The following is a 25,625-nucleotide window of genomic DNA, read 5'->3' on the forward strand; positions in this document are numbered from 1 at the left end:
TGTTTTTGGCAAATAGATCTTAGGTCCTTATGCCAGTGAAACCAATAGGAAAAGAAAGAAGTCACTCGGCAGGGGGATTAATCGACTCTGATTACCATGAGGAGCCAGGTTTGCTGTTACATAATGGGGACAGGGGAAGAGTATGTCGTGAAGTTAGAGGGGCCATATTCTGGTGCCACTGGGCCTGTGGGCAACTCTAGCAATGACGGCTCTACAGGGTTGGGGCAACGAAGGATTCAGACCCATTTGGGGTAGAAGGTCTAGGTCATCACACCAGAGAAGCAGTCCAGGTCAGTCAAAATGGATGCGGAACGAAGCAATGATCATCCTCAGTTGTAATGACTTCAGGACCAGCTGCCATCATACAGATGTAATGAGTTTGGCCTGCTAACCCTCTTCAAGTCTTTCCGGGACATTGAAACCTGCCACCCCCTTGAAGAACTGGATTTTCACCTCACTTCTTGGGGAAGAGTTGAAGGTGTCTTGTTCTGATATGAAATACACATGTTATGAATAGGAATGAGTCGATCTGAAAGGCACAAGGGGTGGACTGTGCTAGGCTCCGTTTGTATGCCACCCCAGGTCCATGTGGCCACACTTTCTTTCTTCCTGGGCCTTGGCCACTTGCCTTGTCCTGCAGTCGACCAGAGTCAGCAAGAGCCCAGCATGTTATTCCCACAACTCTGGCATCACTACCACTACAGCTGAATGGAAGATCCTGGAAGACACCACTGCCTAAGGAGACTGACTGCTGTGCCTCAGACCCCCAGAAGCTCTGGTTCCTCCTCTAGAGGTTGCCTGGGGGGACCAGGTCACACATCTCGGAAGAGGTGACTTTGACCAATGGGAGATGTGGACCAGAAAGGTGTCAATAGCTAAATTCTTTTCCATTCCTCTGCACAAATGAACCAGGAAGAGGTGTGGCAGATGAACTGTCAAGATTCGAAGATGACCAGCAAGACTGAGCAGTCAGTCGCATTTGTCGTGAAATGTGGCGTGCTTCTTAAATATCCTCTTTTATTTGCTCTCCCTCTTTCCCTGCGTCTGTCCCCTTTTCCCTGGTATTGCACTCTCTGATAGAATGTTAGTGGGTGAGCTTCTCTCCCAGGCAGGATCTCTTCTCCAGGGACCCTGGGTTAAGACAGGTAGTGATGATGGTAGCACGTTGTTGATGGGGATGCTGATGTGGTTGTGATGATGTCGGTGGGAGTGACGGTGGTGATGGACAGTGATAGTGCTGTGGGTGATGATGATGTGGGTAGCGCTTGCGATGGTGGATACATTATTATGAGGAAGATGGAAGCCTGGCAAGTCAAGGGTATGGCGGATTGTGTAACTACTTAACTCCTATCTGGTGTCCTTCTCTCCAGGGCTCTTCCCTGGGGAAGGATTATATATCCCTATCTTTTTTTTTTTTTAAAGATTTTATTTATTTATTTCACAGAGATAGAGACAGCCAGCGAGAAAGGGAACACAAGCAGGGGGAGTGGGAGAGAAAGAAGCAGGCTCATAGCAGAGGAGCCTGATGTGGGGCTCGATCCCATAACGCCGGGATCACGCCCTGAGCCGAAGGCAGACGCTTAACCGCTGTGCCACCCAGGTGCCCCTATATCCCTATCTTTTGAACCTAAGCATGGCCGTGGGACTTGCTCTAGCCAATCAAGAAGCTCTAGAAGCCAGCATGCGCTTCTGCCAAGTTCCCTTGCCTTCGGCCTCGATGATTGTCAATCTTCAGTAGCAGCTGCTCTTTTGGTTCTTGGGGCAGAGCCATAACTGACCTGTGACAGACATGCAGCCTGAGCGGGAAATAATCCTGTAATCGAGAATCCAGGAGGTTTTAGGGAGTTTGTTACCAACACATAATCTAGTACACCCTGACTCCATATGAGAGAAAGGAAGTCTGTCTGAGAAATGTGCCTTTGGGACTAGTGGTCAATAGGAAAAACTCTTGCCTTAAAAAGGTTTATTCTCCCATGGAACAACCTTCTTGATAGAAGTTTTGGGAGAATCTGGACGTAGGAGAAATGAGGAAAACCGTCTTCGTGGGCGAGGCAGCTGCCAGGTGATGCCGCACTTGCGTGTCCATATTAGTGGGTTTCTTCTCAAGCTTGGGAGCTCTGCAGAGCTCTCAAGAAATGGGTTCATGTGCTCACTGGCTGTGATGGAGCTGGGGAGAGGAAGATGGGTCCTCAGCCCGGGAGCATGGCGAGTGTCTCCCGATGTCCTTGAATCCTGCTTGGCTAATGCAGTCAGTTCTGTGGGGAGGGCCCTGTTCCCTACTTCCCCCACCAGCCCAGAGGGGGTTCCTGTTAAACGTTAGCTCAGGCTGATTCTCATTAATGCCCTTTATTTACAGGTAAACGCATCAATTACGTAAGGCACGGTTTTCTCTTTTTAGTTTTGGGCTCCATTTTCCATCTGCTGGTGTTCTGGGTCCGGGCCCCCGAGCCCTGTCCTTAGGAGTGGCTGGACTGGAGTGAGAAGAGGAAGGGGCACGTCAGGGAGTGGGGGATGAGGGACAGATGAAGGCTTCATCAGGAACAGTCAGGGTGGAGACGGATGCTCTAATTCAATTTGCATCCTCCTCCCTGTCTCCACCGCACCCAGAATATGCAAATTCAGATTCAAAGGAGGAGCTGGAGAGACAATGTTCTCTCCCTCTGGAGGACTGATATGCTCCCTTGCCAGCAGGAATAAACACACCCTAGGCTATCTTTCAGAATTTGGGGCTGCCTAAAGGCTTGTGCTCCCTGCTCCTTGACCTACATTTTCTTTGTAAAGGAGGTGGTGAAGGGTGAGGGGTGAGAGAAGGAAGAGTGGCAAGCACGACATTCATGCAGTCAACATCCATTTACTGAGCACCTACTATGTTTTACTCTGTTGGGTAACGGAAACAACTAGAAAAAAGGCAGTCCCCCATAATGTTCACATTCTGGCAAGGAAGACCGAGTTTGAACAATTAAAGATGCATCGAAGAGAGCTTTAAACTGGGGGCCTAACCTTGCTGGATGGGCAGAGTCAAGGAAGTGATGTTTATGACGAGACCTGGAAATGGGTAGCAGTTAGTGTTAGGGAATGCATTTATACAAAATATGTACCTGTGCATGCGTGAGGGAGCACACACACCCAGGTGCACGCGCAAAACACAACCCAGGTTAATGAGGTAAATGAATTAGCACACAGAGAAAAATTTTCCAGATTGCCAAGTTTATAATTCATTGAGCACCTAGATGATTTTATTGCCGACAAATTAGATGTAGATTTTTTTTTTTACAAAATTAATTTTTTGTTTTCCTGCCCTCTTAGGCTGCCTAAGTATGGCTTTCTTCATCTTTCAGGGACTCCACTGTGAGTATCGTCACTATCGTGACTCTCGAGACTTGGAGAGAGTGCTTTCTCAGGATTTATTTAGGGGTGTATAATGACTTTATCCCCCGGAGATGGCCTCAGACTGCTTTGCCGTTTGAGTTCTTCTGTCTGCTCTTTATAGTTTGCTCTCTCTTTGCTATTGGCTGTCAACTGTCACTTCCTGCAGCTGTCAGAAATCTGAGCTTTGGCAGGGCTCGCCACTAGCGGCATCTGCCCCGCCCCCAACACTCACACTCACAGATTTCATTCTGATCAGGTAACACTTGGGAGTCAGTTGACTTGTTTCATCTAAACTGTAAAGGGATGATCCTTGGAGAGAGTTCCCCCCACCCCCTCCAGCAGCATCGCTTCACCTAGGAACTTGTTAGAAATGCAAATTCTCGGGCTCCCTCCCAAACCTGCTGAGTCAGAAACTCTGGGGGTGGGGCCAGGATCTGTATTTAACAAACTGTCCTGGTGATTCAGCTGTCCCTGCCGTTTGAGGACCAGGACTGTGAGGAAGGATAAATAGGGCCCGGCCAGGGCTGAGGGGCTCTGCTAGGTGCAGACCACTTGCGCTTTCATCTGTGTTCTGTCTGAGCAAGGGGCTTGTGTTTCTTCCCGGGCCTCACCTGCTGTGCAGTGTGCCTGATTGTTGCAGGATGGCTGAGCAGCCCTAGGAAAGAGTGTGTGCACGCCTGTGTGCGTGCAGAGGGAGGAAGCAGGGGTGGAAAGAGAAAAAGCCAGGGCCCACAGAGAGACATGTCATCCGCCTGCTCCCTGTGCTTAGCGGCTGGAGTTTCCCCCGTGTCCTGGTGTCAGAGGTCTGGCCTGAACCCTCCAGCCTGGGGTCCCAGGGGTCCTTAGATAGCAGAAGTGTCTCCTGGTTCCCACTCTCTCCCACCCGTGAGTGGCTGCCTGGAGCCCAGGCTGAGAGGCACCAGCTGGCGGTGACGCTGCCGCAGACTCTCCAAATGGAGTTCTTGAGAAGTACAGCTGGGTTGTGTGTGGGAGCCTCGGAGATGCATGGATTTGGGTTTGTAAACATGGGGCTGTTAAATTTAGCGTGGGCCACGGGCCTAGGAGAGCTCCGTAGCATCTTTTGGCAACTGCTGAACATTTTGAGTGGTTTTAAAACATTGCTCATACCTTATATAGTAGGAGGCCTGTTTTAGCGCAGCTTGTCGTCAGGGGGAGGAGAGAGGAGGGATGGGCACCCACCACCCTCTGTGTGCCAGGTGCTTTGCATGCACTGTTTCATTTTGTCTCTATTCCCTCTGCGAAGGGCCGGGGACTGTGAGCTCTGCTTTACAGACTAGGTCGTTGACGGAGAGCACACACCTGGGCCCCAGAGGTGTCCCAGTGAGTCCCACCTGACCTGGTGGCTGACTCGACAGTGGTGAGGACACCCCGCCCACAGTGGGAGCATGTGGTCAGGCCAGCTGTCATGGGGAGCTGATGTCCCCTTGTGGTCTGCTCGTCCAGCTTCTCCAAACCAGAGTTTGCCCGAGAGAGAGAGGCAGAGACAGAGAGAGAGACATCTGCCCAACATGAATCGCATGAGATGCTCCTCAACTTTGGGGCCCCACTGGCTAAATCTGGTTTGGAATTGTCATAGAACTGTATTCTCCTCTGGGAGATTATGAGTCATGACACAAATTGTATCAGGTGGAGTTCAACCAGAGAGACAGGACCAGTAAGATGGATGGATGGATGGAAGGATGGACGGACAGAGAGACAGAGATTTATTGTAAGAAATTGGCTTGCCCATGTTAGGGGTGCCCAGGCAAGTCTGCAGGCTGCAGGGCAGGCCGGCTGTCAGGAAGGGCAGGCTGGAACCCTTGGGCATTGGGTGAGACGCCAGTCCACAGGCAGGCTTTGTTCTTCTCAGGAGTCTCCGCTCTGTCCCTAAGACCTTTGGACTACTTGAATCAGATTGACCTAGGATAATGTCTTTTACTTGAAGACAACTGATCATGGATTTTAATCACATCTATAAAATACCTACACAGTGACACTTAGATTAATGATTGAATAACTGTGCCTCAGTTCAGGCAAGTTGACTTACTGAAAACTGACCATACAAATAAACACACTGAGAAGTCCTGCACCAAAGACACTTTAGTTTTGATAAGCTCTCTGTTTCCTAAAATTACATAAGCAAGAACCACACCCCCGCCCCCCCCAATCCCCTACAAGAGCCGCATACACCCAGTGTACCCCACAGGATACTCTGGAAATCACTGGTCCAAGCTCTCTGGCTCTACCTCAGAGGAGCTGTGCAGTGAAAGCTTAGAGCGCACTTCTGTGCTGTCTTCAGTGGCTCTAGGTCAGGGTTTCTTCACCGAGGTGCTGTGTACTTTCTGGTTACGGGAGCTGTCTTATTTACCACAGGCTGTTTAGCGGCATCCCCTGCTTCTACTCACTAGATGCCGGCTAGACACCACTTCCCCCCAGCTACGACAACTGAAAATATCTCCAGACACGGCCACATGTGCCCACTGAGAACCCCTGGTGCAGAGGAAGAAATTATGGGACAGCACAGGGGCTTTGGAAGCCCAGCAACCTGGGTTCGAATTCTGCCTCCGTGTTGTTTCTATTTACTTACATTCTGTCATATTCCAAAAGGATCTGAGTGGCTGAATCTGTCCTTTAATAGAGCCATGATTCTGGGGAAGTTGTTTTACTTCGTGAGCCTTGGTTTTCCCCTCTGCAAAATGGGGGTCACTATAGAACTTGCCTCATTGGGTTATTAGGGAGACTCCCTGGAGTAGAGCACGTAGGGTGCCCGGATCTTGGCGGTTATTCTAGAAATGTTACTTCCTTGCCTTCCAAGAGGGAGACCGAGTTTCACAACAAGACTTGCATAAGCACCAGTGGGGACATGTGGCCCTACAGAATGGTGGAGCTGGAAGCGTCTTAACTGTCACCAGCTTCTGGATGAGAAGATCAGCTTAGCATCTGCCTGAAGTCCCAGAGCTCCAGGTCAGGGATTGTCCTCAACCGTGAAGTATGTCGCTTCCCTGGACAGCCTGGATAAGAACAGTGAGGTGTCCCTCGTGGTTCCCATGGCTGCAGAGTCTGGAGAGAAGGACTGAGGGCATGAGAAGCTCTCAGGTCCAGGGGCTCAGCGCACCCCCGACTCCTCTCCAGGCCTCTTCTGTAGGCTGCTCACGCCAAGTCATCCCTTTCCCGCGGGCTGTGGTGCAGGAGCCAGAGCACATGGCAGAGATTTATGAATGGCGCTCCCCTGTGCAGCCTAGGTCAGGCCTTGCCAGGAGGTTTATTAATGGGCTTTCATCTAGCTCTTTAGATTTGCAAGCTCTCTCTGTTCCCTTGGTTCACAGCCGGATGTGGGAGATACAAAATCTTCCTCTTCACTTGGTGGTGGGGGTTTGGCAGAGGGAGGTGATGTAGATACTGTCCTACAGGGTCCGCTGGGATCAGAACCCACAGCCTCTTCCCTCTCTCAGCTGTCTCTCAGCCCTCTGGGGGGAAGTAGCCCCATCTGCAGTCAGGATGGTGATCACTGCATCAGGCCCTGGGGCGAAGCTGAGCATACCAGCCTTGGGTCAGAAGCTATGGGCTCCGGGCCGTTTCCTCCTCTGTAACAGGGACACAGTAACAGGCTCCCCATAGGGCGGCTGTGACTACAGGGCCTCGTGTGGGAATAGGCCCTCCTCCTCGCTTCGGGGTGTGAATCGCAGTGGGGCGTCGTCCCCAAGTGTGGAGCCTGGGCCAGTCAGTCTCCCCCGAGGGTGGCACTTCGGAGAGGCTCTTGCCCCATCCCTCCAAAGGACACTGTCTTCCCAGCCAGGGAGAGCTTGCAGAAGGACCTCTGTACCCCCCTCATTCTTCAGGATGTTACCAGGACAGGGGCTGAGGAAGAGCAGGGTCCCTAGCATGGCATCCCTTAGCACTTCTAGGCTGTTAATCAGGCATCAGTAGAGGGGTGAACCCAGAGCCACCCATTCCCAAACAGAGGTGGAAGGGCTGCCTCAGCATCTTGTGAGGGGCTTGTTAAAAGTACCGACTCTGGGGGCCCGGCCCAGCCCCCCGGGGTCGGAACTGCTCTCTGTGAATGAGGAGGGAGAAAGCTGAGAGAAGGGGGCCTCCTCCCCGCCATGTCATCGTACTTGTGGAGCCTCACCTCCCCGTTCTCAGGAGCCCTGGAGGAGACCGGGAGCCCTGGGTATTCACTTCCAGCATTTAGGAGGTTGGCCTAGAAGAGCCCCGAAGCTCCTGCCAGCTCACACACTCTGTGCTCTCAGGAGAGGCGCTCCAGAGACAAGAGGAGCAGCGCTCTTCTCAGTTGCGGGGCGGCCAGGCGCTTCGTGGCACAGAGAAGCCTGTCATGGAGGGTGGGCCGGAGCTGCAGTGCTGTTGTCCCTGGGGCCACATCTAGCCCTGCGTCCCGGGAGATGCCTGGTGAGCTTGAGCCGAGAGTGGGTTCTAGCGAGCTCTTTGCCAAATTCCCCACCTTCCCCACCCCACTTGAAGACGGTGGTGAGCTACAGAGAAGTTCGTATGATATACCAGGCCATGTATGAGGTGGACTTGTTGGGGACCCCTTTTCTACCCCACCTGCTGCTCCCAGGCCATTTCTTTTTTCAGCAAACATTGACTAAGCACCCACTCTGGGGACATAAAAGTCATAGCCCATGAGCGTCAAGATGGCTGCAGAGGAAGAAGGCCAACTCATAAGCCAGGAAGAGCTTTGTGGTGTCATAGGCTGTCCAATGGACACACATGAGCCCAGGGCTCCAGATGGTCCCCCCGGAGATGAAGCTGGAGAGGTAGGCAGGGCCAGTTTTGACTTTCCTGCCCAGGATATGGGCTTAACTTTGAGGTCAGTGCCTCTCCCCACCCCCAACTGTCCCTGGTCTGGTGGAGACCCTCCAACCCCAGGCAGTTCTAGGTCCTGATGTGGGGTGTGGGAGCCTGGGTCCACCACTGGGCCCGAGCTGTCCTCCTGGCTGCCCATTTCCTCAGGACCTGCGCACATGGCTGCATTAGCTGAAAAGTTGCTCTGCTCTGGCCAAGATGAGCGTGCTTTCCTCCTCCCTCTTGGCCCAACCGGGTCCTGGCCTCGGAGAGGCCCCTGGGGAAATGAGCGCAAAGGAGTCCCACAGTTTAAAAGCCCTATAATTGCACTGTTGGTTTCTAGCACCACTCTGGGCTTCCCGAGTTAAAGAAAGTTTACAAGGCCCTAGAAATAGCTCTGATGCCATCAGGCTCTAGGGATGTGGGCTAGGGCAGCAGATGGAGGAGAGTGTTTCCCGAAGGGTCCCTGGGAGTCTCCCATCCCTGTCAGCCCTTGGGGACAGGAAGGGAGGCCTCTGGGACGCATCTAGGGATGGGAAGTTTTAGGGAAGAGAATTTGGCAAAAGTTTTCCCAGGACTCTGGGTTTTCTTAGTGCATTCAGAAATATTTATTGATATTAATAAATCTGGGTGCTTGTTCTAGATGGTAGAGATCCACCACTGAGCAAAACGGAGCATGGCCTTCCCTGCCTTTGCAGAGCTCATGCTCCGCCTGGGGGACACAAAAGAAGCATGTGTGCAAATATGTGTGTGGAATGCCATCAGGGAGTGAGACCTGAAAGAAGGAAAATAAAGCCAATTTGCGAGATAGAAAGATGAGCAAGGATGGTTTTAGGCCCAGAAAGAGTTCCGGGGAAGTGAGCTTAGCCCCAAGACTGGATGGAGTGAAGGAATGAAAGAGGCAGGTGAGTGGGGGAGGGGAGGAGGGGCAAAGTCCCCCCAAGGGAAGAGATTCTGGGTTTGGATCGGAGGATGTTTGTGGATTTGGTGATGGCAGTTAAGGGGGCACCCAAGCATGGCTTCTGTTTAGAAACTAAGCACAAAGCATGAGGTGAGATCAGCTGCTGAGGGTTAGGGGGACTTGGGGGGCAGGGGATGAATGAGGACATGGAGAGAAGAGGAGGTATTCAATGATCGGTTCAAAGAGTGGAAAAGAAATTTCTAGAAAAACATGTTAGCATTACCGGGTAGCGCTGAGGGTGCTTTGTGGTTTGTGGTCTTGAATTTAGAGGGACACCAGCCTCCTTGTGTGGTTTGCTCTGTTGAGTGGCTAAGATAGGCTGGCCAGGGGCTTGGCAGGCATGCGTGGGTGTGTGTGTGTGTGAGAGCAGGGCTCCTTCCCTCAGGCCGCGTATACCTCGGCAGTTAACTCAAGGCCACAAACAGCTGTAAATCAGACCTACAGGAGGTGGCACAGGGAGGAGGGTTCAGAAAGGTGTGAGGGTCTTTAGAAAGAGCTTGATGAAGAAGAATTTGGGGATAACAGACCTGGGATGGAACCCCAGCTTTGCCACCCATGGGCTGGATTGGATACCACATTGGATTGGTAAGGCAAGTCATAAAAGATCTCTGAAACTCAGATGTTCTAAACTATGAAATAGGGATAATTCTATTGATCTAAGAAGGCTGGGGCAGTGATGAAGGAAATATGAGTAGAAGATGTTGTACAGAGAAAGAATTTAATAAGGGCAGCCACTGATGTTCATTATTGAGAGCAGGGGTTGGCAAATTGTGACCCATGGGCCTAACCCAGCCTACTGCTAGGTTTTGTATGGCCCATGAGCTAAGAATGGTTTTTACATTTTTAAATGGTTGGGCAAAAAAAAAAAAAAATCAGAAGAAGAGTAATATTTCATGACACGTGAAAATCATGTGAAATTCAAATCTCAGTATCCATAAATAAAGTTTTATTGGAACCCAGCCATGCTGACTTGTTTATGTGTTCTCTCTGCTGCTTTTGCTCCACAGCTGCAGAGTGGAGTAGTTGCCTGTGACAGAGACCATATGGCCCTAGCAAGCCAAAAATATTTACTATGGGGACCTTTACAGAAAAAGTTTGCCAACCTCTGACTTAGAGGAAGAGAGCTTGAACTGGGCATCGATCGGCCATGGGTCTGGCCTCGAGTGCCGAGTAGGATTTCCATGGGTGACCTTCGGTGAGGGGTTGGGGGTAAGGAGGCCATAGGGCTCAGGTGTGCTGGATTCAAGCAGAAGGTTCCTGAAGGCAAGTGAAAGAGAGCATGAGCAGAAACAGAGCTTAAGTGCAAGAGTGACATCCATCGTGAACCAATTTCTCTCTTTCCAGCAGGAGCAGAACAGGAGGGAGGCTGCTGCCAGCAAGGGCTGTATGTTTCAGAGGTGGGGGGGGGGTGTTCCTGGCCTTGGGTCCCTGAACTTGTCTCCTGGGAGACTAGATGCAGTTTCTTCTTTTCGGAACCAAAAGGGAGATAGAATGAGAGCCAAAGAAGCATTATAGAAGAAAGGCAGGGGACCGTGTGCATCAGGTCCACAGCGGCCGGCCATGGGCAGCAGGGTTTTGCTCTGTAGCAATCTGCCATTTTCCTCTTGCTGACAATTATGGCAGCCGATGCTGCCTGTCCCCACTGTCCTCAAGCCTCTGAGGCCACCCACGTGGCCACACAGCAGAGGACCCCCAACGCTGAGCTTGAGGAAACCAGGCTACTGTTCTCGCTCCCCACCTCAGCCTTTCTGAAGTCCCCTGAGTTTCTTCCCACCGGCCCCCAAAAGGGGTGTCTCTTCCCCTGCTCTGTCCGCACTCGGGCTACGCCTTCCAGCCCTGTGCATTGATCTCATCCCTCCCGAGCTCCTCTGGGCTCTTGTTCTGTTGATTATACATCTCTCTCGCATTCTCGGTCTCGTGTCCACTGGCACTTTTCCCTTCCTCCTCTTGTTGGGAAGGTGACTAATATTTAATGAGTTCTTATTATGTGCCAGCAGTCTGCAAGGTGATTGTATATGCTGTTTTATTTGATTCTGACAAAGCCCGGAGGTAGTATTTTAGTCAGGACTTTTAGTTGCCGGTGAAAAGAAACTCAACTCAAACTCGCTTAGAGGAAATTGATTGGTTCACATCATTGGGAGGCTTAGGGATGAACTTCAGACATGGCTAGGTCCAGCTCTTTAAATAATGTCCTAAGGAGCTTCTTTCTGTATTTCTCAGTTCCGTTTTCTTCTGTGTTGGTTTCAGCCTCAGACAGGCATGCCTCACATGGTGGCAAAGGTAACCACCAGCAGCTCTAGACAGTTATTCTAGCTTTGTAGTGATTTCCAAGGGAAGAGAACCTCGGCAAAAATCCCAGGGCTGACTCTCATTGGTTTGGCCTGGGTCACATGGCCTTTCCTGAGCCAATCACCGTGGCCAGGCTGTAGCTGTACTCTCACTGGCCACCCAGGGCAACCTGCCCACTTGCGGTGAGGGGGCACCAGCCCCATCTAAACCACATGGATTAAGAGTGAGAAAGATGTGGTCTCTTCAAAGGAAAATAATGGGGTTGACACCAGAAGATGGGAGAATGGTTGTTGGATAGGCAAAAATGGCAGTTGCCCATTAGAGATAGATATTACAACCCCCATATCACAGATGAAGGAATTGAGCCTAAAAGAGGCTAAGTGGCTTGTAGCAGGTTAACACAGCTAAGACGCAGTAGAGATGCAATTTCAACCTACATTGGGGTCATTCTTTGTTCTACTTTGACTCCCAGGCTTGACAGGGGACTGCAGGAAACTTCAGCTTGGCCAGGGAGTAGAATAGAACAGGGGACGAATGATAAGAAAAAAAAAAAAATCTGGTTTTCTGGAATAGGCAATGAGAAAAGAGCCACTGACTGGGGAAACCTCAGATGGACCCAGGTGTCTGGGCAGAAGTGTTAGGAATCAGGGTTCTTTAAGGGACACATCTACACTGGAGAGACCTGGCCTCTCTAACCTGCTCCAAGCAGCACTACCTGTCTGTCTTGTCCAAAGCCTTTTAAAGCCAGTCTTGAGGTTTGGTAAATGCCACTGTGCTTTATCTAACAGGACTGGGCTCAGAGGGCATAGCTGTGAACATACTCAAGCCCTGGTGTTCCGCAGAATGACATCAGAGAGCAGGGGAGTCCTGTGACCCCCAGGCATGAGTCCCTGCATTGGGAGGAGCAGGACAAATAGCACCCAACGAGGTATTTCAGTTCTGTATCCATTTGGAACCTTGCAAGGGAGAAGGACCCTCTGAGCAAGACCATGAGAGATAGGAGAATTTGCCCGGAGGAAGCAGTTCTTTCTAGGCTGGGCTGTTTTCTAGACAAAGTGGGGCCAGCTGTCTTTGTGTACACATATGGAAAGAGGGGAAACACACATTCTTTCTGGAGCACTTTATCTGGGGCCTCTAAACCAGGATGTGGAGAAATAAAGGCTCCAGTCAAGGCTCTGGGGAGGGGGAGCTGGGAGTCCAGGAGTTGTGGGGGGCGACGCAGGGCATACCAGAAAGGGTAGCTGAGGGAAGATGGGAGTGTGGACCCAGAAAGGAAAGAACTGAGACCACATATATCTCCACCCCATGGTTCTACTTCTGATTCTCCCAAGAGGCAGAGATGGTGACAGGAGCCAGCAGGAGACCCCAAAGTAAGCCAAGGTTTGCAGAAATGTTAAGTGAGGGCTTTGCCTTACCCCTCTATCCCTAGCCCCATCCAGCTCTTCTTTGCTTTCAAAGGCTTCTGAACTCCCGGAGGCTGAGGCGAAATGGCTGGAGTATTTCTAACTACAGAATGTCTTGGGCTTGGAAACTATGGGAACCTCAGAAGCGAACTTGTCCTTGCCTCATGAAAAATGACCTTGGCTGGGCATCATTAGAGAAATTCTTTCTTGTATCACACCCATCATACTGCCTCTCAGTAACTCCCAAAGAAAAGTCCCAGTTGTGGCCAGTTGGCTCTGTGCTGGACAAAGTCTTGCCCCTTTCCAAGTTAGGGCTGGTCTAGGAAGTGTTGGTGATGTCACGTGGTGCCGGCAGCATCACTCCCTCTGCGTGTGTGCATGGGCTTGGCATGTGTCGGGGTGGCCACGTGTATTGTTGTGCATTCAGGCAACCCAACTGGTGAGTAAATGAGTGGCTATATTTATCTCCGCCTCCCAGGCCCAGGAGCTCCCGCTCTGTGCCAGCAATGGGAAAAACAGGCATGCTGGGAGATGCCTCACATTATTGTGACAAGTAATTAGGGGATGTGAGATGTTCAGAAATTACTTTATTAGACAAATGCTGCTTATAAACCCCACGCAACAAACATTCCCGGGGAGTTGCTTCTGGTCCTGGGACTCTGCTGCGGAAGGAATCTCAGCTCCCCAGGGCTGAAGGGCTCTCCTGGTGCCTCTGTACAGCAGTGGCTGTGGTGGTGGTTCATGTTTGCACAAGGCGAGGGGGTAACGTCAGGTTCGCAGGGAAGGGTCTGGATTGGCATCTCTGCTCTGCCCCTTCTGCCTGCATGATCTTAGGTAAGTCCCGTCCCCTTGTTAGGCTGAGGTTTCCATGTCTATAAGTGAGAGTAATGCTTTCTGCTGTCTGCTTCGGGAAGTATCTTCAGCAGACCCTACTCCTGCCAGGGCTGGGGGGGCCAAAGAGAAGGGACAGTACCCAACCTCAGGCACTAGGCCTGTCTGCGGGAGCTGGGGCCATTGAAGAGGTATTTTCACTGGGAACAGAACGTTGATTGAGTGTCTACTCTTGCCAGAGACTGGAACAGGCCCAAGGGATAGAACTGAACAAGGTTCGTCCTCAGGTTGCTCCTCGTCCATGGAGAAGACTGGCGGTCCTAGGGCGGAGCTGTTTGAAATGAAAACCGTAGCAACACGGAGGAGGGTGTCAGCAGGCTCTCCTGTTAAGTCAGGGTCAGAGAGTAGATGGTTCAGACTTTAGGGGCCACATGGTTTCTTGCCACGGCTGCACAAAAGCCTCCTGAGACGATGCAGACAAGTGTGCACGCCCGACTTCTGATGGAACTGTTTGCGGATACTGAAATCTGACTTTCACATCATCCTCATGTGTCTTGATATTATTCTTCTGATGTTTTTCAAACACGTAAAAATGTAAGAACCATTCTTGGCTCGTGGCCCATAGAAAAGCATGTGGTTGGCAGGATTTGAGCTGTAGGTTTTGGACCCCTGGCATAGAGGAAAAAAAAAAATCAGTAGAGTCCCCTGGGAGTAGCAGGGAAGGCTTTGTTGGGGGGGTCTTGGAATGTACTCTCTGAAGAAAAGGGGGACTACTGTAATTCCATTCCGTGCCTCTACTGCCCAAAAGTGCCCGACTTCTGGTGCATTGTCACTACCTACAGAGCAGCTGTGGCTGTCCAGCCTGGCAGGGAAGGCCCGACCACCTCAGGGCTCCAGTCTTCTCTCTCAAGTCTACTTCATACCATCTTCAGCAGAACCTTTGCTTTCCTGCCCCAGTGAGGCACAGTGCCCTTCTGCTGAGGCCACACTCTCCCTATATAATTCAGGGAGATGTGTTCCTCAAGGTGGAGATGGGCCCCCACTTCCCTCCAGGTCCTCCCTGGCCAGCCAGCCCTCCCCTGATGCCATGGTGGTGTGATGTCCACATTACTCCCCAGGAAGTGGTGCTGAGGCCTGGCCAAGGTAAAAGGGAACCTAAGGGCATTGAGTCTCAGAGCAAAAGACCCCTGGATAGAGGAAAAGGCCAAAAGAGGAAGCAGAGATGATGGGAACCATCGGTCAACTCCAGGATCCTGAGGGGGAGCTGGGTGTGTTGGGGGAATATCCAGATTATAGACAAGGGTCATCACAGGGTTCCCTCAGTCACCCTGTTCCCCACAGGACTATAATGGGCTCTGCTGTGAAAGCACCTATTATGGGATACAGCTAAGGCCATGGTTATTGGGTAGGACTGGGAGGGTATTGTATCTCAGGAAGAGGACCTCATGGGGAAGAAAATTAACTGGATGAAGCTTAAAACATTTCAATTTCCATGTTATTACAGTGACCCCCCCCAGGAAGGGCCACAACCTGGAGGAGGAAGGTTCTTCTCCTAACACTTGTCATAATAATCCTAAGGTTGTGACCTTGAGTTGCTCTTGAACAATCAAAAGGTGCCTTTACGTGCATTATATGATCCCATCTTCATAACAACCCAATTCAATGGGTATTACCATCCGCATTTTATAGGTGAGGATGCTGGTGTTTAAGATTAACCTTGACTTGCTGGGCGCCTCCTAATGGCTGCCACCTTGGCCTTCAGGGTCACTTGCGGAAACGCCCTTTAGAGTTCTCTGTCATAGCCACAGGGCATTGTGTTTGCTAAGCATTAACCAGGAGCGGTGGAATTAGCTTTCTAGAAGCTGCTCACAGAGCTAGTAAGTGAAAAGCTTGGGAATGAAATCCTGGTTCTCTGCTGCTTTTACCACCTTATACTGGTACTTAACTACAGGTGTGTGTGCAACTGTAGCCTTGTGAAATTAGGCACTCCTTGAGGGTAGAGATTCTGTTTCCTGCTCTGTGTAAGCTCCTCTTCATGCCAGGGACTAACACATAGTAAGCGCTCAGTCTATAGCTGGTTGATTATGTCTTCCCTCCCACCCCCAATTCAACATACTCTGCCCCGAAGTCATTCTGTTTAGGAAGGAGAGATAGAATGCTGTCAGTTTTTCTTAGATTCCCTGCCCTCTGGGAGTTTTTGCAGGGAGTTCCCATAGCTGACCTTGGGAACAGAGATCCACTCCTTTCTGTTGGAGCATTTATATCCTGATTACATTCATTCCCATGTTGCATCTTCTCATGATCTTGGACAATTTACATCTTTTCCTGGTGGGAAGGTGGAGGAGAGATGGGGGCCTCTCACCATCCCTTAAGGTTCATTTCCTTGGATGCCAATTTTTCATCACTGACCCAGTCCTGCTGTCCACCGTGGGACCCTTGCACTTGAGGACTTAAGCTCTCTGTCCTGCTTTGGGGCTCAGGAAGAGCTGGTCCTCCCTCCGCCATCCAGCCCTGCTTCTGGTTTCTTCTGTCTAATGGTTTGCCACCTTGGCAGGAAGGGTGCCGCTGGGAGCTGGGGAGGCCCCCTCTTCCAAGTTCTCTCTCCAAGCAGGAGGGCACTGTGTTTGCTAATAGGTGTTAAATGGGAGCATCAAACTTTAATCAGCTCCTTAATGGAGTCTGGGGACCTGGGGGAGTTCTCAAGCCCTGCATTATGCTGCTTGCTGGAGCCAAGCTGGATGCGGTGAGTGGGAAGGTAGGATGGGCAGCTGCTGTCATAGCCAGAACTACTGGAAGATGAGGTAGTGCTGGGCCAGTTGACAGCCACTTTCATCCAGGGTGGCACAGCTCAAGCGGCCAGTGTCACCTCTGTGACTACTCTGGATGACCCATCCACTGATGGCCTCCGCTTGGTAGGAAGCCGGTCTGGCAGCAAATGTGAAAGTGGGAGCACGTAGGCATCAGAAGACCCTGGTTCAGATGCCGGGGTTTTTGGGTTGAGTGAGCAACTGTGGACAAGTCCTTTCATCTGGTACCTCGTTCTAAAAGTGGCCCTCAGGGAAACGGACCCCCCTGTGTCCCTTTTGAGATGGGATGTTGCCACTCCTCCCACTAAGAGGAGAGTACATTTCTCCATCTCCTTCACATTGTGTTGGCTTGTGGGTCACTTTGACCAATGGAATATGGTGGAAGAGTTGTTAGGCGAGTTTGTGGATCCTGGGCCTTAAGAGACCTTACGGCTTTTGCTTTCCAATCTCTTGGAATGCTGCCCTGAGACCACCATGAAAGGAAGCCTCTCTAGCTTAGTGGAGGGTGAGAGCCCATGTGGAGGAGAACCCAGACTCCTCACTCCTAGCCAGCATCAGCATGAGTGAGGCAAGCTTCCAACTTAGGAGGAGCCGTCAGCGGAGTGATCCCAGGTTAAGACCTACATAAGGACCACCCAGACTGTAAGCCTAGATTGTAAGAAATCAAAAAATCATTATTGTTTCAAGGCACTGAGTTTTAGGGTGTTTTGTTACTGATTCATAAATAACCAAATGCTTGACTCCTCTGCCCCTTGGGTTCTCAGAGGTAGCACAGGCCCAACCATGAGCACCTTGTCATGGGGTGGGGGGCATCGGTGACAGGCACTGGGGACTGTGCCTGGGATGTAGTAAGTCTGCCTGGGGAGAGAGGTACTGTCAACGAGACTGGGAAGGGAGACTGAGGCTGCTTAGGAAGGGCCTTGACTGCCACAGTGAAGAGAGGTGACAGTGGTGATGGCGGGAGGAGGGGAGAGGAGTGAACGCGCAAGTCATTTCCAAGACAAAACACCAGGGCTTGATGAGTGACTGGTAGGAGCAAGAAGGATGAGTCAGAGATGCCTTGGAGTTTGTCAGCTGGGGTAAGTGAGTAAACAGTGCTGCCCTAGGCAGGTGGTGGTGGTGGTGGTGGTGGCGGGGAGGTCTCAAGGTGAGATGAACAGGACAGGCTTTGTGCAGCTGGGTGTGACAAGGAGACACTGGGGTGCACTTGGGTACGTGGCTCTGGGCTCAGCGGAGAGGCCTGGGCCAGGGCTGGAGGCATGGGACTTAAGGAGAGCAGAGCCCACCAAAACCTGGAGGTTGGCTATTTTCGTCCGTTCTGGCCACCATAACAATGCACCCCAGCCTGGTTGGCTTAGGAACAGCAGAAATTTATTTCTCACCATTTTTGGAGGCTCGAAGTCAGAGATCAGGGTGCCAGGACAGTCAGGTGGCATGTCTGGCGGGGACCGACTTCCTGGGTCATCATCCACCATCTTCTCACTGTGTCCATGCATGGTGGAAGGGCGAGGGATCTCTCTGAGGGCACTGAGGACATCCACAAGACCTCTGCCTCATGATCTGATTACTTTCCAAAGGTCCCAGCCTCCAGTACTATTTATTGCCTTTCAACATATGAATTGGTGGTGGGGGCAGGTCACAAACATTTGGACCATAGCAATGACTCAAGAGGGCCAGGTTAGGGACACGGGCTGTGGATGTGCCAGGTTTCTCCAGGGATTAAAGTAAAGGATAGCTCAAGTAGTGGCCTGTGTAGCTGTCTCTGCATAACCTCCTGAAGATTGAGTCTACAGGGGCTCCCACCTCAGGAAATTCTTTGTTTTGAGAGAAAATGTGAACTATCCACAGATGAGTGGATTCCACACCTCCATGATGCTCTGAGTGCAGCTAATTTCCAATCTCAATTTGTGGTCTGACTTAATTTTAAAAAGCCCATCTCTAAAACTCAACAAGGAGATGCTAATGGTAGTGGCTTCCTGGCCAAAGATTGATGGGTAATTTTTCCCCCCTCTTTTGTCTACTTTTTTGGACATTTCAAATTTTCTACGGCAAGGATTCAGTACTTTTTATTGGCATGCAATAGCTTTTAAAGGACAAAAAATAATTATAAAAACCAACCAGAAGAAGAAGCTTTAAGGCTAGGAAATTAAGAGCTTTGTTTCCAAGAGAAGGGGTGCCCCAGATGTGGTTCTGCTCTCAAACACCAGGACCCCACGAAAGAGTGAACTCTGGGGAAGACAGAATGAGGAAGCAGGCCATTGTCCTTGGAGCCGCAGAGACCCATCCACCTTTACAGGTGTCCTGAAAGTCTAAGGGCACCTGAGGACAGTGGATAAAGGATCCAGGAAAGAGAGCGTGAAGTAACGTGATCTTGATCAGCTTTCTGGGAAAGCTGGTGTTTTAGGTACTTAGCTTTGAGTTAGTCATAGTTAGCCTGACCCTGTTGGGAGCTCTTGGGGGGCAGGCAGCAGAGCATGTCCAGGTGGGCCAGATCGTGGGGTTGGGCCCTTCCACTAAGGAGAATGGAACCATCCAAGGCACTGAGTCTTGCGGGCAGGCGTGGAGGCATGAAGTCTCATGTGGCAGTAAGATGAAAGTCCAGAGCTTTGCTCAGGGAATCCTGAAATGCAGGTAGATGCAAGGAAGCTTGCCTGGGTCCTGGGCAGGAGTGGAGAAGGGAGAAGGGTCTGGTGAGTAGGAATCCATAGCCAACTAACCTGGAGTGGGAATGGTGCTCACCATGGAGAGGGAGAGGCTGAAGCTTAATGTCCCCTCTCGGCACCCTGGCCCCGGCTCACCCTGGCCCCCTGATGTCAGCCAGCTTGGGCAGGCTGTTTCCATCTTTACTGTTGGAGGAAGGGGTCCTGCCATGCCCTAGCCCTGGTTCTCCACCCCTCAGATAGGTTGGGGGCTACATGTCCAGCAGCTGGGTAGAATTGGACAGATGGACTGGGGAAAGGAGAATTCAACCAGGGGAAGGAGACTTTGAATGTAAACCCTCTTCTGTCCAGTGGGGCTGTTATCATGCTCCCTCTCAGCAGAGGGGCTATCTTGAAAGAGGCAAATCCACTCATTTCATTGCTCAGAAAGGTCCGTTTTATTTTTTCTGGAGGGGGAATAATCATATGAGTTTGGGGAGGATAAAGTGAGAAAGAGGAGTTGAAATCATTTGCTATAAAGCAAATGGTGATGAGAAAGTGGGTGTTAGTGTGATTACCCCTCCGAGGGCAGGGAGCCCTCCCTTGCTGAATGCCTGTTCGTCCTCCTGGAACGTCATGTTCACATATGTCGCGTCCATGGCTTCAGCCACAGCTGAGCTCTGCTGACGCTTAATTGATGTCAGCCTCCTACTAAGCACTCCAGAGATCATCTGTCTCAACTTTAATAATGACCCTGCTATCTCCATCTCACAGACAGGGAATCAGGTGAATGAGAGCTAACTTGGCTCACAGGGCATGCCTAGGAAGTTCTAGAGGTAGTCTGCTCCAGAGCCTGCGCTCTTAACCAGTGCCCCCTGAGCCAAGTTCCTGGCTTGCTGCACACAGTAGGCGCTCATGCAATATTTGTTGCATTGAATTAAATCGAATCAGATTGCTAGTCCCAAGAAAGTTAAACATCGTCCATTCTTTGGAGCCCAAATCTCTTTAAACACCACTTTTAGCATTTCAATTACTAGGAAGACAACAAAATAGAAGGGAAGGTGGGTCTTCAAGGAGGATTTTGCTCTTTCATTTTTGCAACTGGTGTGGTTTGCAGTGGTCTGATCCTGCCCTGGCCTTCCTCACTGTCTGGCCCTCCTGGGGAAGGGAAGGGGGTGGAGCCCCTGCCTGGCAGAAGGAGTGGGGGCAGACCAAAGACCAGTGCTCTCCACGCTGCTGGAGCCAGTGAGGCGGGGGCCAGACGAGCTGGAGCTGAATGCAATTTTTGTCAGAGTTTCCTTCTCGTCTGTGAATGCAAATCCTGAATTACAAGCCATCCGGATGACAAGCTGACATTTTAGCTCCAAACATTCTCCTATAATTAGTAGAATCTAATGCAATACAGGGAATGGCTCCATTTTACACACACATTATCGTAATGCCTTTAAATAAGATAATTGATTATGCCTCTGCATAAGAAAGTGAAATATTCGGTGTAATTAAAACCAGCATTCCAATCCTGGCTCCCTGACAGGTGATCCACGTGTCACTTCATAAACCCTTAAAGTAGTGCTCACACCCACATTCTAGTTTTCAAAGTTAGAAAAAAACTTTGGAGAATTTTTTTTTTTCCTCCTCATGGTTTCTAGCTTGGGGTCTGGAAAAATGAGTGAGGGTGACTACTGACTTTTTGGGTATTTCTGTATTCCTCCGCAGCGCCTTGACACTATCACAAAATCTGTCTCATGTTTCCTATGAGATGGTCATTTTATAGACAGGGAAGTTGAGACACAGGGGAGTGAGGCACAGCAATTCTGTGACTGAGCCAGGTGTGGAACTCCATAGTCTATCTCCCGCCCTAGCGATTAGATTTTAATTCGGATTCTTTTGTTACGAGTGGGAAAGGGTGCGGTTTGGTGGACAGAATGTAGGACTGGAATCAGGAAATCTGGATGCTAGTCTGGTCTTTAACTTCTCTGAGCCTTAGTCTCCCCACTTACTTCATTGATTGACTAGGGATAAAATTGGACCAGATAAATCGAGTGGGAGAACTAACAGTAACCGCAGTCCAGTGGGCAGACTCCCGGGCCATCTGGGGTGGCGGTGGGGACACTACTTGTCTGAGTAAAGAAAAGTCCGATATGGCTGTGAAAGTCTCAGTGGCCTCAGTACTGCCCCATTGCTCTTGACCCAACCTCCGTTTTCTGGAAGTTGAGATGGGAGTGGCTGGTACCACTAGGGAAGCTGGTTGAGCATTGCATGGGCAGCTCTCTGCCTGGCTGGTACCTGGAGATGGTGCTGAGACACCTTGAAAGGCATAGTTGCTCCCCTGAATTAGTCCTACCCTCTTCGTCTTTACAAGGGTTCGTCTGTGGCGTGCTTTCATGTGAAAGCTGGTGGATGTAGGGTGAGTGCTCTGGGGCTGCAAAACCAAGCTACTCCATTTGGTTTCTCCTGAGGGGGCAGACTAGTTACTTCATCCTTCTCTTCATGAACCCCATAGCTTCATCCCAATAACCTTGCGAGCCAAAGCCTAGCTTCCTACAGGGATGTCAAGACTGATATATTTTTGTAGAAAAACTCTGCCCAGTGCTGTCTGCTTCATGCTGTAATACATTACCACACACAGTGGGTTAAAAAAACACAAATGTATCACCTTACAGTTCTGGAGGTCACAAGTCTGAAATGGATCTTATTGAATTAAAATTAAGGTATTAGCAAAGTCACATTCCTTCTGCAGGCTCTGGGGAGAATGTTTCCTTGCCGCTTCCAGCTTCTGGAGATACCTGCATTCTTTGGCTTGTGGTCTCCTCCTCCATCTTCAAAAACAGCAATGGCCAACGAGTCTTTCTTACTATGCTGTCCATACCTCTGATTCTGACCCTTCTGTCCCTCTCTTCCCCATTTGTGGACACTTGTGATTACACTGAGCTTACCAGGATATTGCAGGGAAATCTCCCCATCTCAAGATCCTTAGCTCAATCACATCTACAAAATCCATTTTGCTATGAACATATTCATGGGTTTCAGGGAGTAGGATGTGGGGAGGGGGGTTCTTCTGCCTAATAATACTGTTCTGTCTACCATAATACTGTTCTTCTGCCTACCATAATACTGTTGTCCTGAGGGTAATTGTATTAGTTATCCATTGCTTCTTAACAAATTACCTCTAAATTCCATGGCTCAAGCAACAAACATTTACTGTTTCTTAGTTTCTATTGACAAGAAATTCAGTTACCCCCTAGCTTGGGGTCTCCTACTGGGCTTTAATTAAGGTCAGCTGGACTGTAGTCATCTCAAAGCTTGATGGAGGAAGTCAGGGGTTTGCTTCTAAGTTCACTCACATGGCTGTTGGCAGCCCTCACGTTGTTGTGGGCTGTTGGCTACAGACATCAGTTCCTGGCCACACAGACCTCTTCCTAGTGTAGCTCACAATATGGCAGCCGAATTCCTTCATAGTGAGTGAATGTCAGAACCAAAAAGGGCCCCCAAAATGGAAGCCACCATCTTTTTATAACCCAATACTGGGAGTGACATCCCCTCCCTTCTGCCATGTTTTCTTTTTTTAGAAATGAATCAATAAATCCAGCCTGCACTCATAGAGAGGGGATCGCGCAGGGTATGAATTTCAGGAAGAGAGGAGGGAATCAAATTTGGGGGCCATTTTAGAGGCTGTTTACTTCAGCAAAACACACACCACTTCCCCATGGAAGGACTAATCCTTAATGATCAGAGATTAGGCCTCTAACATTTAAGGCAGGAAAAATCAGACGTTAGAGACCCCATCCCACTGCATAGAAGTATAAGATAGAGGTGCGGGTGAGTAGAAAGGTGGCTATAAAACTTCTTCCACTGAGTCAGTGGTTCTCCAGCCAAGGAGGGATATTGCAATTATCTGGAAAGCAAGATAATGTGTCACAGCCTGTGCCCCAAACCTGTAGATTCTTACTTAGTTGGACTGAGGTAGGATCCACGAAGATGTGATTTTTTAGAACTTCTGAAGTAGTTCTGGCTTGCATCAAAGTTTGAGAAACTTTGGTCTAAAGAGTTACTGATATCTGAAAGAAGGGATTTGGAGACACCACGGACTTCTTTAAAGTCTGAGTCTTTCAGATGATGGAAACAATGATGATGACAGTGACAATAGTAAGGATTAGTGTTTATGTGAATACTTCATCCTCAGAGGCCACGGTCCTAAGGTACTGATCTCCTGAGCCTCAGTTTGCTCATCACAAAATGAACAAACAGCAGCAGTCCAACAGAGAGATTGTGACATCTAGATGATTTAAGTGTGTCCAATGTCTGGGGCAGTGCCTGACACCTGGTAAATGCTCAGTTTACACCAGACTCTTCCTGTCTGGCCATCCCTGTGCTCCTTTTGGGGAGCTGAGATACCATGAAGTAGGAGACCACACCTGTCCCACTACCCAAGCATGTGAGAACTGCTGGATAAGGCTGAGTGAACCCAGAGGCACCTATAAAGGACATTTATAAGTGAACACAGGTCCGACGGGCTGCCCAGGAGGTCATTATGCAAGCCTGGGCTGGGGTGAGGCCGGCTATGTGTTATATCCATGTCCTCCATTAAAAGTCTTAGACCAGCAGCCTTAGCCAAGAGCAGTGACTCTGGGCTATTTTTACCTCCAAGTACAGAGCTGATCCATTTCTCTTCTTAGAAGAACAATCCATGCTGGATGCAACTGTACATCTAAGGACTTAATCCACTTCTTGTCACCAGTGAAACTGGTGAGCTCCATTGACAGTTATTCTCAGCCTTCCCAGACCCCACAGGCTTCTCCAGAGCTATCTGATGGTCTGGCCTGAAGCTAAGCTGAATGTAATTATTGTGGGTGGGACTTTTGGCTTCACTTCTTAAGTCATCCCTTGGTATTTCCCAGATGCCTGTACTTGTTTCCTCATATGGCCCTAAATAAGAGGGCTGGTGACCTAAGTCATATTGTCTGTCTGCCATTAGGAGGGAAACTGAGGCACAGTGTAGGGCCTTGTCAGCTTACCAATGGCATGAGCTTTGACTATAATTGGGAAGTTCTAAACCTTTTGGAAGTTTCAACCCAGAGAAAATAATCATGAACCGACCTGTTCCATGTGTTCTTTTCTGCCAGAAGCCAAGATCCTAGGAACTGATGGCAAGGATAAAGAAGTCCTATAGTTCTAGTTCCAAAGGGGCAAAGTTCAAGATTCAAAATAGTTTTGCAATATTGAACTTAGGATCAGGGAGAACACCCTCTAAATCCTGGTTTTGCCTCTATCTTGCTGTGTTCCTTAAGGCAAGTTAATTCACATAAACTAACTCAGCCTTGGCTTTCTTGTCTGTGACATGGGTATATCAGTCAGTATAGGCACATGCTGCATAACAAATAACGCCCAAATCTCAGTTGTTTAGCACAGCAAAGATTTATTTCTTATTCACTTTTCATGTCCGTCTTGGGTCTATGGAGGGCTTTGCTACATATTTTCTTCATTCTAAGACTCAGACTGACATAATAGTTACCATTAGAAATGTTGCCAATTTTTGTGACACTTGGATAAGGAGAGTGGGGGCAAATTATGGTACACTGGTTCATTCAGCTTCCATCTGGAAGAAACACAAGTCACTCTGCTCACATTTCTTTGATCAGAGCAAGTCACATGGCCACCTCTCACTTCAGGGATGCAGAGAAGTCTTACCATGTGCCCAGAAAGGAGGAGATATGGAAGTGTTTGATGAACAGCAGTACTGGCTCCCACAATGAGTATTATAAATATCAGCTTCCCTATAGGGTTATTGTAAAGGATTAAAGGAGGTAACAGATGAAAAATCACTTTACAAATTTTAGACACAAGTAAGATGTTGTTCAGGTAATATTTGTGTGCTACTGTGTGCCAAATGCTATGCTAGATATTTTGTAAGTGCAGCACGCCCCCAGACAGAATTCAGGAAGGGAGTGGCTTGCCTAGTTTTGCTCCTTCTTGGCACTGGAATCTTGACTACAGTTGTCAGACATGGTCCACTAGCTCAGGTAGGCACATGGAACGAGAGCTCTTCTTCAACTGGAGACTTTTGGATGCTGTCCAAACTCTTTCTTGGGAAAGGCTTACTCTTGTGACAGTTGACCAGTGATCCCCATAAGCAGAGACAACATGGGTGATCCTGATGTTGGTCTCTGCATCTTCCTTGCTAAGGAGCAGGTAAGGCTTTGCAGATTTGAGACTGGCTGTGGATTTTGGTCTGATTGCCCCTCTGTGTTCTTGTCCTGGTGGTCTGCCCTGTGCTGAGATACTTGCTCCTTACTCTGAAGCCCTTGGAGTGGGAAGTTCAGTGATATAGTCTGTGGAGGGTCCTGCCATGTTCTAGGTCCCTGCCCCTAACTGTGGCTTCTCTGGCAGGAATTAGAAGGCCCTTTGGGATCAGCAGTGTTTTGTTGGCTGTACTCCTGCACTCTCTGACTGCTGGAATTTGGGGTTTCAAGCACCCTCCCTTCTTTTTTTATTTTATTTTATTTTATTTTATTTTTATTTTATT

The sequence above is a fragment of the Ailuropoda melanoleuca genome, chromosome 9, assembly GCF_002007445.2.
Source record: "Ailuropoda melanoleuca isolate Jingjing chromosome 9, ASM200744v2, whole genome shotgun sequence".
Taxonomy (NCBI): domain Eukaryota; kingdom Metazoa; phylum Chordata; class Mammalia; order Carnivora; family Ursidae; genus Ailuropoda; species Ailuropoda melanoleuca.